The sequence below is a fragment of the Tachysurus fulvidraco genome, chromosome 17 (assembly GCF_022655615.1).
Source record: "Tachysurus fulvidraco isolate hzauxx_2018 chromosome 17, HZAU_PFXX_2.0, whole genome shotgun sequence".
Taxonomy (NCBI): Eukaryota; Metazoa; Chordata; class Actinopteri; order Siluriformes; family Bagridae; genus Tachysurus; species Tachysurus fulvidraco.
The window spans coordinates 9,338,450-9,354,489 of NC_062534.1; positions in this window are offsets into that span (position 1 = coordinate 9,338,450).

The following is a 16,040-nucleotide window of genomic DNA, read 5'->3' on the forward strand; positions in this document are numbered from 1 at the left end:
AAATGAGCCAATACAGCATTAATTATAACCATGTTATTAAAGTCTATAAAACCAGCCCTAGATTTGTAGTCATTAGTTGATTTACCTGTCCAGAATGGACATTGTACATGACTGATCAACTGGACTGTCTCAGCATTAATCATTGGTTCAAAATAAGCATTTTATTATTCTTTTTCGTTGTATGTTCTTATAAACCAAATCATATTCTCTTTCTGTTTGTTATCAAAATCCACTTTTTACCCTCAAAACCTTGACACTCCAAAAGACGGATGCCAACTGGCTAGTTTCATCTTACAAATTTATTTATCATGTGCACACAACTTCAGAAAAATGGTTTATGATGCAGGTGCTCTACAGCCATGAAATACAAAATATCTACAGTTGTGCTCAAAATTAAGCATACTCCTTATCAAATCCATACTTTTTACATTTTAAATTTAAACTAGTAAATTAAATTAATTAGGTGAAACTTCCACTGTATTTAATAAATATTAGTTGCTATTCACAAACACACATACTTTATGTGTTATCTAAACTTTATTTGTATACCAATAGATATGGCCAGAGATTCTCTTGAGCCTTTTTAAAATTAATCATACCCTATTCCCAATTTCAGAAAAAAAATCCTTCTTTAGTGAAAGTGCACATGGTTTCACACTCCAGTGACTATAATCAATTTTATCAATTTAGGTCTAATCAACTGAGGCCTAATTATGTTAAATAGGAACACCTGCACTGTAAAGTATAATTAAGTGGTAAAGCTTTAATTATTCTCAGTCACTGTTACCATTGCTAAGAAGAAAGGATGATCTTCGTACGTGTGTTGACAATGCATATATTTGAGGCAAAGTCTAAAATCTGCATCAAGGTGGTCTCCATGGACATCACCCCAGAAATACACCACTACTTATCCAGAGACACGGGGATGCATGCCTTGCCTTTGCGAGGTGTTACCTAGATAGTGATCTAAACTTCTGTTCATCCAACCTCTGGTCACCCGGACAAATGAACCTACAGTAATTGGAGCTCTTTGGACATATGTATGTAGCATATGTTTGGTGTAAGAAAGGAGAAGCCTTCAATACTAAAAATACCATTCCAACCGTCAAGCACGGTGGTGGTCACATCATGGTATGGGGATGCTTCTCTGCCAATGTTACAGGTAACCTTGTTAAGCTAGAAGGTATCACGAAAGAAGGAGGACTATCACAAGATTCTTGATGAAAACCTGGTGGTGTCAGCACAAAAGCTCACCCTGCCAGAGAATTGGACCTACCAGCAGGATAATGACCCAAAGCATATGGCGCAAGTGGTCAAGCAATCGTTCAGTGACAACAACAAAAAAGTTCTGGAGTGGCCAAGTCAGAGCCCTGACCTGAACCCAAATGAGAATTTGTTCAGAGAGTTGAAGATCCGGGTCAGGGCTAGGGAGCCTTTCAATCTCCAACAACTGGAGGCTTTTGTGAAGGAAGAGTGGGGACTGAAGACCTACAAGAAGCGTTTGCAGGCTGTCATTAAGAAGAAACATTGATTACTGAAACATTGACATATAAAGGGTATACAGTAAATAATATTGAACATGGTGATTTTTGAATATTTGCCAATAAAATGTAATATTTTTGGAAAATCACATGTTATTCTTTTAGTTGTTTGTCAAATATTAAATATATTACAGTATTATAAAACGTATTAATCACAGAAGAAAACTCAAAAACACTATATTAATACCAAGGGTATAAATAATTTTGAGCACACCTGTATATAAAAAGACAGCCTTTTAGTCCACTACAAAAAAGCTACACTAGTGAGAGCTCTGGGCTTCAAACTCAGCATTCTGTGCTTTGATATTTTACACATCAGATCATCAGTTAAAACAGAGTTTGAATGTGTTTTGCATGCAAGTTTGTATGGTAATAGCTCCTTCGCTGGGCATCTGCTTCTTTGTTTACCCTCACATTTGTGTAAAAGTTATAATACACTGTAGAGAATAAAACATTTACATCTGTGTGGGTGTATATGTGTGTTCATACTATCTGGTCTGTTCCCTTTGTATTTTATGTAATATGCCTATTTTGTTCTCCCATCTGTCAAAACACCCCATATTATTACTACATTAACCTAAGACACAGAAAAATACACACAAGGAGAGCAAGTAGGTGCCATGGCTCTTGATCAGTAGACATAAATACTGTACAGAAAAATGCACAAAAATTAAATGCAGAAAGCCTTAAGATAGTATAGAACTAGTTCTCTAACAGCAACTTCAGGACTGCAAAACTGCTTGATTCATCCGTTATGCTAATGAGGTACATTATGTCTCATCCCTTATAGACTCTAGGTCTGCAGTTAACCCAACTGGTAGAAGAGTGGCACCTACCCCCTCAGGATAAAGGCGGTGAATGACCAATATTTCGGGGACATAGGTCTGGTGTTCCAGACTTTTGAGGGAGATCTTTGCTGACATTAACTGTTTCTGTTAAACCCAAGAAGTGCAAGTTCCACCAGCACACCATAACTTTCCTTGGATATGTGATCAGTGACCATAGAATAGGCATGGACTCCAGCAAAGTAAAAGCTGTCATGGAATGGCCAAGCCCCACCAGTGTCAAGGAGCTACAGAGATTTCTTGGGTTTGCAAACTTTTATGAGGTGCTACAGCTCAGTCACCATGCCCCTCACCACGCAGGAATGGCAACAATGGCATCTTCAGGTCATACCTGATCACAAGAACTAATAATGCATAAAGAGTGCAAAATTCCTCAGTCCCCACCAGGCACACTAGGCACTGTTCTTTACCCGATTTGATTTTACCACCTCCTACCAACCGGATCTAAGAATGAGATACAAAACCCATACTGCCTCCCTCTGTCTTCATTGCCCCAATATGCTGAAATATCATGGAGGAAATCGGAAGTAAACAGTAAAACACCTCCTCTGCACTTCCTGCCTGTCACTTTGATGGTTTGACAAGCATTTTGTGAGAGTTTGGGAATTAACCTCAGTCTAACATCCAGCAATCACCCACAAAATAATGGCCAAGCTTAGTGTTTGAATTGGGGCTGAGCTGACAAAATGTATGGAAGAGTATTTTTTAAACATATAGATATTTTTGACTATAGGCCAGCATCATGGTTCAGTGTTACATGAAAATCACACAAATGTACAGAAAAATAAATAAACAATGCAAGATTGTAATATCAGATAAAGAAAATGAACACACTCCTGACCTGCTCCATGCTATTTTTGTGTCCCAAGCCACTGGTTATAGAATAATTATTAAGATACTTTAGAATTATAAATTAGAAACAGCAACAAGAAAGTAGTGATATGAGACATCATACGTCAATCTGTGCTTTAAGCAACCTGGAGCCCAACACCAATAAAACTACAACAATGCTGAGAGACTCCCAGTAATAACAAAATCAATAACTATATGTGCTGCAACATACCTTGAGTTAAGGAAATGAGCATATGTATATAAAATGTAATTGCATGTATTAATAAATGTATGTATAAAATGTGTAATATTTCTTAATATGAGATTGCTATATATGCCAGGTAAACATATAGGCAGTGGATGGATATAGGATATAGGCAGTGGATATAGGCAGACTTTTATTTTGAATGTTTAAAATGAATGACCAAAAGGAAAGAAAAAAAAACATACAGGCTGTGAACCAGGCTATGGACCCAGGGCTGATGGGTATTTTTGTCCAGTGCTGATTCGAAGTAACCCTGACAATATAACAGATTTAAGATTCTAATCTAATTTTAGACAAATATACAGTATAATTATTTTTCTTTAAGGACAAATGCTTGATATAATCAAAATGATCTGGCAATACTGTAGAAGACGTTTTCACAATAGAAATAGACGTAATAGACTATAAAGACGTAAAGTATATAGTATTCATATAAGTTGAATTTGCTTATAAGATATTTATTCAATATTTTTATTTTTAAACCTTTAATTATATTAATGTTATGGTATTGAATATAATTCAGTCATAGTACACAGCTCACTTTCCTGCTGATAGTTTTACTTTATGCACTTTAGTAGCAGTGACCATATCCCTGGCCCATGTTTTGTGTCAACATGTGAAAAGTAAACTACTGGAAACTACTACTAATTATTCTATCTGAAAATTTGAAGATGTCATCACAACACACATTCAGCCAAAACCCCCTTCCTTTCATGTGCTTTGAAAATTAGTACAGCCATCATAGGAAGTAATTACACGTGTCTTCACTGCTAGCAGTTTAAAAGAAGAATCCTGTGCTTGCAATGTTACAAATTCAAATAGTTTTCAACATAAAAAGCACTTGAAAAAACTTCAAAATCAAGCATTTTACTAGTACTGAGTAGTACTATATATAATTTGGGAGTTATACCCTGCTATGTTTTTAATGCTATGTTTTTAAGAATTTATTTACTGTAACTTTGTTTGTTGTATTCATATAAAAAGTTCTTTTCAAATTATTTCCTGACTTCTTTATACAACTACTTTTACTAGCAGTGCAGTGCTAAGAGAAGTAGATATTACATTTCAGCTAAGCTATTTATTTGCTCTGCATTTCCTGCAGCTTATGCAACTTCTGTGGAATAGCAAAGCAGCTGTCCTGGCTGGCAAACGTTCAAACTCAATAAGAAGAATCTACATACAGCAATGAGAAGCATAATAGAACAGAAGAAAGACCCTAGGACCATCAGCTTGTGCTTACACAAGTTCTAAGTGCTCTGACTATATATTAATTGTGAAATGATCAAGTGGAAATGGTGCATTAGCCAGTGTGCACTTCTGCTGAACTTTCTGGAAATTGGTTGGTCTTAATCAAATTAGTACTTGGCCTTGTCTGTGGGTTTGTATAATTCTATCATATCTGAGTCAATTAAGTTTCATTATGTTCTTTGTCTAGTATTGAATAAAAACCTTTATTTTGTTACATATGAATTACAGCACAGTGCAATTCTTTCTTTGCATATTCAAACATTGGAAGTTTGGGTCAGACCACAAAGGTTAAGGGCCTTGCTCATGGACCCAAAATTGGCCAACTGATTGGCACTGCTGGGGTTTGAATCCCAATTCTTTAAGCAACAACCCAGAGCCTTAACCGTTTCAGCCATCACAGGTCCTCTGTTAGTAAAATTCATATTTTTGCTCAAAGGTTGATGGACGAGAATGCTTGAGCCCAGCTATATTTATTCAGCAAATGCGGGAGATGTGATTTCAGTGGCATCTTGTGTCATGGCAGTTCATGGCAGCCAGGATGGTTTGAGTAATTCAGAAACAGCTTTTGGAATCTCCAAGGATTTTCACACAGTCTCTAAGGTTTACACTGAATGGTGAGAATAACAAAGAAAGAAACGATCTGCATTATTGCTTCAGCAGAAGATCATACTGGGCTGGATGTCTTGGTGCCTAAAACCTAATTTGCACATTTAATGCAAAATGCTAACAAAGTTTTGGCTTGTTAACATTAAGCATGCTCGGCTAATTGGTTCTAATGGAAAAGTCATCAGAAAGTCACTCCTATTCATTTCCATATAACTTCCATCACAAAGCCTTAGCTAGGACAAACTTGTGAGCTTTATTAAATAAGATTGGATAAATTAGATATAATGATATTTAATTATGAAATATATATTTAAATTTATACATATCGAATTCACTAGACATCTACTTTATTCGAAACATATGTATGACTGCTCATTTATGAAGACATCCGGTCAACCAATAATGAGGCAGTAGCACAATATATAAAATCATGAAGATACAGGTCATGAGCTACAGTTAATGTTCACAGCAAGCATCAGGATGTGGAAAAATTGTGAGAAAAAAAAAGACCAAGAGATTTGTTATGTCGTAACCTTCAGCTGTACAGTTAGTGTGCGCTTGTACCCATAATAGCCTTAGATTTTTCTTAACTGACAGGAGTGGAAACTGATGTGGTCTTCTATTGTTGTAGCTAATCCTCTTCAAAGTTTGATGTTTTGTGCCTGTTCACTATATCTTTTCTGGCAGCTCAACCAATCTGGTCATTTTTCTCTAACTGTCTTTTTTCACCCAACAAACAAAGTTACAGAGATTACACCTTTTCTTTATTTTGATATTTACTGTGAACATTAACTCAAGTTCTTGGCCTGTATCTGCATGAATTGCATGCATTGGTGCTGAATGGAAAACTGCATTGGATAACTATAAATAAGCAGGTGTTGCTATTAAAGTATCTGTGATCAAAAAGTATCCATTTTTATACTGGTTTAATTTATATTTAGACATTTATATTAGTATTCACTTCAGATTTCAACATATTGATCAAGACAGATTTCAGTGCCCAAATTGCAAATGGAACTAGAAAAATAAAGCACATAAACCATTTCAGTTGAAGTTCCTCTTTGTACATTAATGTGGCTGACCCTTTTATCTAAAAAAACTGTAGATAGAACAGAAGCAATATCAACATACACAGTTACTTTTGAAATTAAGACTTACAATTAAGGTTGTCTTTCTTATATATCAGCAAAGTGGCTGTGACATTAAAAACATGACAAAATAGAACAGAACAAATACTGTAGAAAGGAACCACAGTACATTTTCAGCAACACAATGGCTGATGTGCAATGTCAAAATCCCCTCTGCAGCAATTTCCACAGGACAAGACATGTTTCCCCTGATAAGATCAGAGAGGACATCATCTAGAGCATCAAAAGATCACAGAGAAAGAGCATTCGAAGCATCTGAAAAGGAGACTGAAAGTCAAAAAGAAATCGAAAGAGTATGATGTGGCAAGAGATATAACTCACAGAACACAGGTAATGCTTACACAGCATAAAGCCACAAACTGTTAGAGAATTCAGGTCAACAGGTTTGAATACATTATAAGTCTTACTAACCATACCATGGTTAGAACTTTGCTCATTTATACTGTATGTCTTTTTGAAGATATTAGAGTAAGAATAATAAAAGGAAGCTAAAGGTATATAATGTCTAAACCTCTACCTAACCTCTAAATAAAGCAAAGATTAGCTATTTATCCACACCTATAGAAACAGTTTCTAAATTGTTTTTCACCCAACAACATCAGTTCCCTCTGAATGCATTGTTCATAAAGCTGGGGATGTGAAAAATAAATCAATAAAGCAATTTAAGAAGTACAGAATTAATATGTAATAAAAATGAATATGAAATCCTGGGTTATCTTGTTTGACATTTCACATTGCTCATGTTTTACCTGGGATTAACAATTGATCCCAGCTATTAATAGTCTGTGTATTTACATAATGGCTGCCCATGCCTATACAAAGCATGTGAAATCAAGCTGTTCAGTTTCTTATTATGTGTCAGTCAATAAGAATCTAACTGTAATGCTCTGACACCACCAAAGCTGTGCAAACTTACTTTGGTGCAGTATTTTAAAACACCCATTCTAAACTAAGTGTGAATCGTTCCTCCACTCTGAATTAAAAGTGTAGTTTAGAAGTTCAGTGTATTTAGTTTAGAATTTTCTGATGTATTTGTACATTTGTTCTAGTAAACTTTCCGCCTGCCGTGATATTTTGCTGATCACTCACTAGCCTGTAATACTTTTATGTCAGTTAAACAGCACAATTGTGTGATTTGAAAGCATGTAACTCTAATAAGTCTCATTCCCGTAAATTAACATGTCATGGTCCTTAACTATCAGGATGTCTACAACCAAACCACTGTTTTCAGAATACAACAGTAATGGATAATTTCTTTGTTTAAATGTAATCATGATCACAAAACGTACTATACAAGACAGTACAGATTAAGATGTTTGCTTAAGAGAAATTTTTAAAGAAAAATTAATTATTTTTTCTGCCTATTTGTCACCAGTGAATGATAGACGACAAGGGGATTTTATATATAAGATAATGAAAGCAATATTAATATATTTGATCATATTTAAAATTTCTACATTTTTGCCCAATCTTCACTAGAGACATAATTTCAGGACTGTGGGGCAAATGCTGCTCTCCCATGACAGTGAAATGATGGAACTTTAATAGATACCACATTCAATGCCACACCTTTTTTAGAACACTAGCACTCTCAGGAAAGAGGGTGTGACTTTAATACTGGATTCATATTTCAGCACTAATAAACACAGCATTAGTAAAGTTCTGATTTCAGCACTGCAGCACTGTTCATAACAGTAAGCCATTCTTACAGCCTGTCAGTTTTGTACTGACGACATTTTCTGACTATAATTGCTGGTGATCTTTTGCACAGATCGGTACATTTGTAAAGACCATTCAGCATGTTTCAAAAGACTTTTTTAAAGCATTTACTGAGAATTCTATTTATCTGCTCACATTATAGTTATCTGGTAAAACAAGCTTGGCTGCTTTTAAAACCTCACAAGAAATCTGCAGAAGTAAAACAAACAGAAACAAGGAAACACACACAAAAACCTTGCCCACTGAGAGAGAAACCATGCCCCATTTGCCACTGTCTGTTAACTGATTTATAAAACTTGTGAGCTTGGCCTGTCTGATATGACCTTATCAACGCACAAGTAAGCCACATCAACCAAATAAAAAAATGAAAATTTGTATACTAACATACAGTATATTAATAGTGATGGTTTACTAAAAATAAAGTGTGTAAATGCTTGTGTAAAAACACAAGCAAGAAAGAGAGAGAGAGAGAGAGAGAGAGAGAGAGAGATTTACCAATAAACTAATGATGCATGTCCCTGCTTTCACTTAATGATTAATGATTTTAAAAACTAACTCTTTAAATACTAACATTGAATATAAATTTATATCAACAAAACATCATGCATTTAGTGTTTCTCAAAAAAAAAACATGTCCCTGTTCATGTATGCAATTATCCAAACAACCAATCATGATTCAGCAGTATCAAGCATAAAAGCATGCACTTATTGTTCACGTCATACATCAGAATGGGGTTAATGTGATCTCAGTGGATTTGACTTTGACAAGGTTGTTGTTGGCAAATGTGCTCATTTAATATTTTATAAAGTGCTGATCACCTGGAATTTTTACACGTAACATGGCCAGACTGCTTCAATCTGAAAGGAAGGTCACAGTAAATTAAATAATCACTCTTTACTGTAATGTGCAAAAAAGCATCTCAGAAAGAGGTGATAACATTTTACCTGTATTTGCATGCTGTTCCCTGCTGTCACACAAATGGTACAAGGTATAGCCATACGAGGAGCATTCATTATGGTCAATTAATGTATATATTATCTACAACCAGTACATATTCAAACAACAAAAACAACACACACAATCGCACAGCTAGAATTATATTATTGCTATAATTGTTGCTATATTGTGTGTCAATACGAGTTATGCTCTATTGCATATTTATTGAAGGATGTGGTTTCTGCTCAGTGCTTATGCTCTTATCTAGATGAAGAAATTCTCATCCTATGTCAACAAATACATTAAATTATGGTTTTATTACTATTTATTCATGTGTCTTATTTTTGTCTCTCACATTATTGATGTTATATGTTAATAAGGATGAGGTATTAACTATTGCATAAGCTCCCCAGTCTTCTTGCTTACTTTCTGTGACAATTGTAAGGGAACTTGCAAAGCAGAAATAACACAATTAGTTTAAATGTCAATTATGAACACCACATAGACATTTTTACACCAAGATGTGAATAATTTTGCATGTACTGGGTGCAGCAGTATACTGATAGCTTGACCTGAATTGGAGGGTGAGCAACTGCAACTTGAGACCTGCAACTTGATTTGGACTTATTGTAAATACAAGAAACAGTGACAACAGTGACAATCATGACATTTAGATGACATAAACTTTGAATGCTAGTGTTCACAAGTGTTCACATTTTTTTACTTGTTATTTTATGTTTTTTAAATGTTTCAACTGTTTTTTCTTTCTTATTGTAGTCAAGGTTCAAGAGATAAAGCTACAATAATACCTGCATTAATGCGAAAAAAGAAAAAGATAGATGCTTTATCTAGATACACTGGCAAAATGCACTTTAGCTATTTTATCAGGTAAGTTAAGATTTAAAAAACAACAAACAAAAAAAACACACAAAGGCATTGTTCATTGTTCAAGCAGGTTTGAGAATCTGCATATAAAATTTTTATTTTAATTGAAAAAAATCTAATCTGCAGGCTTAGGAGCCACTATGCATTTCACTACATTGACTATGATCTTGATCTTTAGCAACTCACTAAAGGAGCATGTTCAGTGGATTCTACAGCTCCTTCTTCTTGGCCAGACATCTATTTCTCATTCTCATGAATTACAAGAACCTGATTTATATCCAGCAGGCAAGAGGTGAAACCTTTCATCATGTCCCTTAAGCACAGGATGAATTATATCCAGCGGGATGCACTTTCATGCTAGTGAAATCACAGGACCATGCCTCCCCAGTCCCAAATTAGTCACATAGTCAACCCTCTGCGCTGGGTCATGGAAGAAGCAGACTGCTGGGTGCTTCAGCAGGAACCAGATCCAGGTGGTTTCCCATCAGGCAGGCTTTATGTTCCACTGTCTGCTTGATAACAGGTTCTTTCCTGGGACCACCTCACTATTGGTGTGGATCCCAGGTGCTATCAGACACTTGTACTCGGTTCTGGTGGCTTGCAATGGATAAAGGCATCCAAACTGATGAGAAAGCCTGCCCAACCTGCATTCAAAATATGCTCATTTGGCCTGTTCACAGGATCTTTTCCTCTACCCTCTCCCCAAGCCATCTTGTCCATGGCCACACCTCTCCCTGGACTTTGTGATTGGCCTACCAGAGTCCTAGAGCATGAGGTGAAACGTCTCTAGGTTACGACCGTAACCCTAGTTCCCTGAGGAACAAGACGCTGCGTCGAAATGCTATGGGAACGCCCTCTGCGTGACCGTGCTCTGAACCACGTGTGTAATCTGACCAATAGGCGTTGGGACGTGACGTCATCGGTGGGTGACGTCGCGTAAACCGGAAGCTACAAATGGTTGCGAGATGGACAAGACGCTAGCTCCTGTGAGAGAAGGTAAGCGCCGCAGGGATGCAGGGAGTGTGGCACGGAGACGCAGCGTCTCGTTCCTCAGGGAACTAGGGTTACGGCCGTAACCTACAGACGTTCCCTTTCAGAACTCGAGCTGCGTCGAAACGCTATGGGAACAAGTGTCCAATCATGCCACACTGACCAGACCCTGCTTAGAGAGTGAGGGCCTCGGCACCTGCACGTAGGACAGAGGAGCCTGGGGTGGCTCTGAGAACCTGGCAAAGGTCAGCAGGATGGACCAACCCGCAGCGTCACAGAAGTCTTGGGGTGCCACTCCAGCGGACCAGGCTGTAGAGGCCGCCACACTCCGGGTGGAGTGAGCTCTGACCCCGAACGGTGCGAGGAAGCCAGAGGGCTTGTGAGCCGACAATCGCATCCACTACCCATCTGCTCAACGTCTGCACGGCGGCCAGGAAACCCTTCCTGTTAGGCCCGAAGCAGACGAGCAGCTGCACCGATTCTCTCCACGGACTTGTCCTGCGGAGGTAAGTGACCAGTGCTTGCACTGGACACGGTCGGTTCTGTTGCTTCTGTTCGGGGGCTGTAAATGGAGGAAGCTCTGGAGCGGAGAAGGGTCTCTCCTACCTCGGTAGAGAGACCAGCCGCTATGAACTGTGCCCCCTCAGGGGCCACAGCCACAGCCTCCACAGCTCTGGGCGGGGGTGCACCAGGGTTCCGCCAGCCTGTGAGAGGAGATCCCTCCTGGGAGGAATTTCCCATGGAGGGCCCTCGAGTAGGGACACCAGATCCGCAAACCATGGCTTGCCCGGCCATCGAGGTGCTACCAGGAGGAGACGGACTCCATCCCGGCGAACTCTCTCCAGAACTCCAGGGAGCAGTGCAATCGGAGGAAAGGCGTACAGGCGTAGCCTCGGCCACGACTGTACCATGGCATCCAGACCTAACGGGGCTGGGTGAGAGAGAGAGAACCAGAGGGGACAGACAATCCACCTGGGCTATGTAGAACCTCCGCCATATGAACTCCACCACCTCGGAGTGGAGACGCCATTCCCCAGGCCTCGGCCCCTGCCTCGACAGGGCATCTGCTCTGACATTCAACCGTCCCGGGATATAAATGGCCCTCAAAGAGAGGAGTCTGTCCCGAGACCACAAGAGGACCGCTCGTGCTAACTTGTACAAAGGGCAAGATCGGAGGCCCCCTTGGTGGTTGATGTAGGAGACCACCGCAGTATTGTCCGTGCGGACCAATACATGGAGATCTCTCAGGTCCGGGAGGAAGTGTTTTAACCCCAAGAACACCGCCATCATCTCCAGGCAATTTATGTGCCACGAGAGACGTGAGCCGCTCCACAGACCTTGGGCAGAGTGGCCACTCATGACTGCACCCCACCCCGTGAGGGAGGCGTCTGTCGTTAGCGTCACGTGGCGACAAGGAGCCCCCAACACGGGGCCTTGGGACAGAAATGTTCAGTCTTTCCAAACATCCAAGGCTCAAAGGGCACGCCACAAGACCTTGATGGAACGATATGGGTTTCCGCTGAGAGAAAACCCCCTGCCCCGGAGTCACCACTGGGGGGGGCCTCATGTGCAGGAGGCCGAGCAGGATTACGCTAGACACCGCAGCCATGAGCCCTAGCAGCCTCTGGAACTGCTTCACAGTGAGTGGCTGGCCTTCCCGCACTCTCCTGACCAAGGTGAGGATGACTTTGACCCGAGCAGGTGACAACCGTGCCTGCATCCTGGCCGAGTCCCATATCATGCCCAAAAAGGTGGTTCTCTGTGCTGGAGAGAGCACGCTTTTGCTGGTGTTTAGCCGAAACCCAAGGACCTTCATGCAGGCGAGGACGACATCTCGATGACACAATGCCTGGCGCTCCGACTGAGCCAGAATTAACCAGTCGTCGAGGTAGTTTAAAATGCGGATGCCTTGGAGCCGCAGCGGGGTCAGTGCCGCGTCGACGCATTTCGTGAAAGTGCAGGGCGAGAGTGCTAGGCCAAACGGGAGGACCCGATATTGGTAAGCTTCGCCCCCGAAAGCAAACCTCAGGAACCTCCAGTGTGCAGGAAGGATGGCAACGTGAAAGTATGCGTCTTCCAGATCTATTGTGACGAACCAGTCCCCTGACCTGATCTGAGTCACGACCTCCCTGAGGGTGCGCCTCCTGAACCTGAGCCTCCTGAGAGAGCGGTTCAAGGAGCGTAGATCTAGAAACTATCTAGAAACCCCCCCCTCCACAACGAACCTTCTGGTGGAAAGGTGGCGAGCGAACCGCTGGAGGGAAGCCGCGCCCTGAAGCACATCTTGTGGCAGGGCAGACAGACCGGCCTCCATGACTCGAACGGCCGGAGCGTACTGCGGCCGTTGAGACCTCCTGAGAGGCGGCGGGCTTTCCCCAGCCATACAGAGACTTTGGGCGGAAGTGGATGGAGGTGCCCGCTGGAGGGGAGCCATGCTCTGAGCTCGGAGCCATCCTGTGGCAGAGCCAACGGCCTAGCGCCCCGGTGGTGCAGGGGAGGGATGGGCACCGTCACGTGAGGTGTGCCCCATCCCCCCAACCGTAGATCATCTGGATCTATGCACCACTCCCCGTTTGTCGGAGGCAAGGGTGACCCTCAGGTCACCTTGCTCCTTCCTGGGCCTAGAGCGTCGCCTTGAGCCCTTAGGCCCTGCCCGCGGAGATCGGGTGGCCACGCTCCTTCCTGGGCCTAGAGCGTCGCCTTGAGCCCTTAGGCCCTGCCCGCGGAGATCGGGTGGCCACGCTCTGTCTCTGGGCTTTGGCCACCAGGGCCGCCATGGACCGCCCAATGGCCCGCACCGTGTGCTTCGTGGCCCGAAGAGCCAAGTTGGCAGTGCGACGCAACTCCTCAATATCAGCCGTCCTGGAGCTAAGTCCCTCATCCAAATCACGTAGCAGGTCAGCCTGGTATGACTGCAACACACCCATGGTGTGGAGGCAGCCCGCGGCCTGACCTGCTGCCGCGTAAGCCTTCCCTACTAAGGCTGACGTAGCACGTAGCGGCTTAGTAGGGAACACTGGAGCCTTTAGCGATGATGCTACGCTATGGAAGAGATAGCTAGCCAGCGTCTCTTCCACACGTGGCATCACCCCGTAGCCGCACGCCTTAGCCCCAACCACATTCGCGTAAAGCGAGGAGTGACTAGGAGAAGTGCGCTTAGAGTACGGGGTTTTCCAGGATCTGGACACCTCGGCGTGCAGATCGGGAAAAAATGGCAGGCTCAATGGCAGGCAAGAGCGGGACTGGAGCCGCGAGGGAGAGTGCTCTTCTCAAAGAGCGTGCGCATAGCCATGCGGCTGCAATGCGAGCAATCGACTCCCTCGAGAGCCGATTGTGCATGCTCAACTCCCAAGCAAACAACGCATCGATCGTGCGTATCCTTCGCGGTAATAAAACGGGGACACGGAAAAACACACTTTCGGAATTTCTGTCTGCTAGCCATCATTCGATCAGAAAAACACAGTATCAGAAAACAGCGCTAACCTGAACGAGCAGAAGCTAGCATCTTGTCCATCTCGCAGCCATTTGTAGCTTCCTGTTTACGCGACTATTGTTAATGCCTATTGGTCAGATTACACACGTGGTTCAGAGCGCAGTCACGCAGAGGGTGTTCCCATAGCGTTTCGACGCAGCTCGAGTTCCGAAAGGGAAAATAGCAATGGACTGGTTCTTGAAGGCCTGTGAGTTTCTCCTGCAGCATGTAGTAATTATGCACAGCTTTCCAACTGACTTGATCTCTGATCATAGCCCTCAATTTGCCAGGCAGTTTTTTGAAGGCCTTTTATCATCTAGGGGGTGCTATGATGAACCTTTCGTCAGGGTTTCATTTGGAATTGAATGGCCTCCTCTAATCCATCAATGTGGGAAAAAACCTTATACCATAACACCCTCTGCCACTGAGCCTTTTAAATTTCTCCAGTCAGTTTGACGAAATGCAATCCATGTTTGTGAACAGGGGCAGGAGCTAGGGATCGTGGCAGCAACAAATGGCAGGCCAGTGTTCCAGGGCCTGGCAGAAGGCCAAAACAACCCAGAGGATAACCAACATGGCCAATCACCAGATGCACATGGCCCCCTGTGCGTGCCAGTATTTAAACCACAGGGTTTTGTCAGTTGGCATGTGAACATTATTTGAGGTAATTTCCCCTATCTTTTTCCAAACCCTCTGTATTTAACTGTGCTAGATTTATTGCTGAGCCCTATGTTAGCCATGATAAGCTGATCCCCTCCCCTTGTCTTCAAAGAATATATTTTGGCCAGATATTCTGCCAACACAGAGATAATTATTCGTCCTGATGCTGAGACCCTCGGCAGCTTGCTGCTCTGCTTCTGTTGCAATTACTCATGGTAGCAGTTATCACATTGGAGTACTGATCACAGTGCACATCCTGCTCAGACCATACCCCCTCTCACTATCCTTACTGAGGTTGCTACTTGCCCATCACATAACTCTATTTCGGCTATGGATTACTATTTTTGCTTCCTGTCAGTTTATTTTTTCTTAACACATTATCCATTTGGATAATGAACTCTGCTTGGTAGCCCATCCCTAACAGAAGCTACCCGATCAGGGCACTCTCAATAATTCATGGATTCAACCTCATTCCAAGCTCATTTCAAGCTCAATTCAAATTACATTATGTTGAGAAATGTACATAATTATGTACATAAAGTTGTGTGTTGTATGTGGTGCAGAAAGTCTGCTGGCTCTCTTGCTCTCTCTTGCCCACCACCTTAGTGAAAGAACATATTACGCTCATATAAGTAACCTAAGATAATCACATGTGGGTGAGACTCATCATAGGTTGCCTGCTATCACAACCACATTCCTCTCTATGAGCAGCCAATGCCTTTCTATGCCCCTTCTGCATACCACTTACAGCCCTTTTTAGTGAGATCAGTCAAAAAAAGGTACAAAAGAAATCAAACCTTCACTCTCTTTTTGGTCTTGGTGGTCAAGACAGGCCAACATCGCTTCTGTTTTATCAATTTGGGTATGCACCTGCCCAAAATATCATGCTTCTA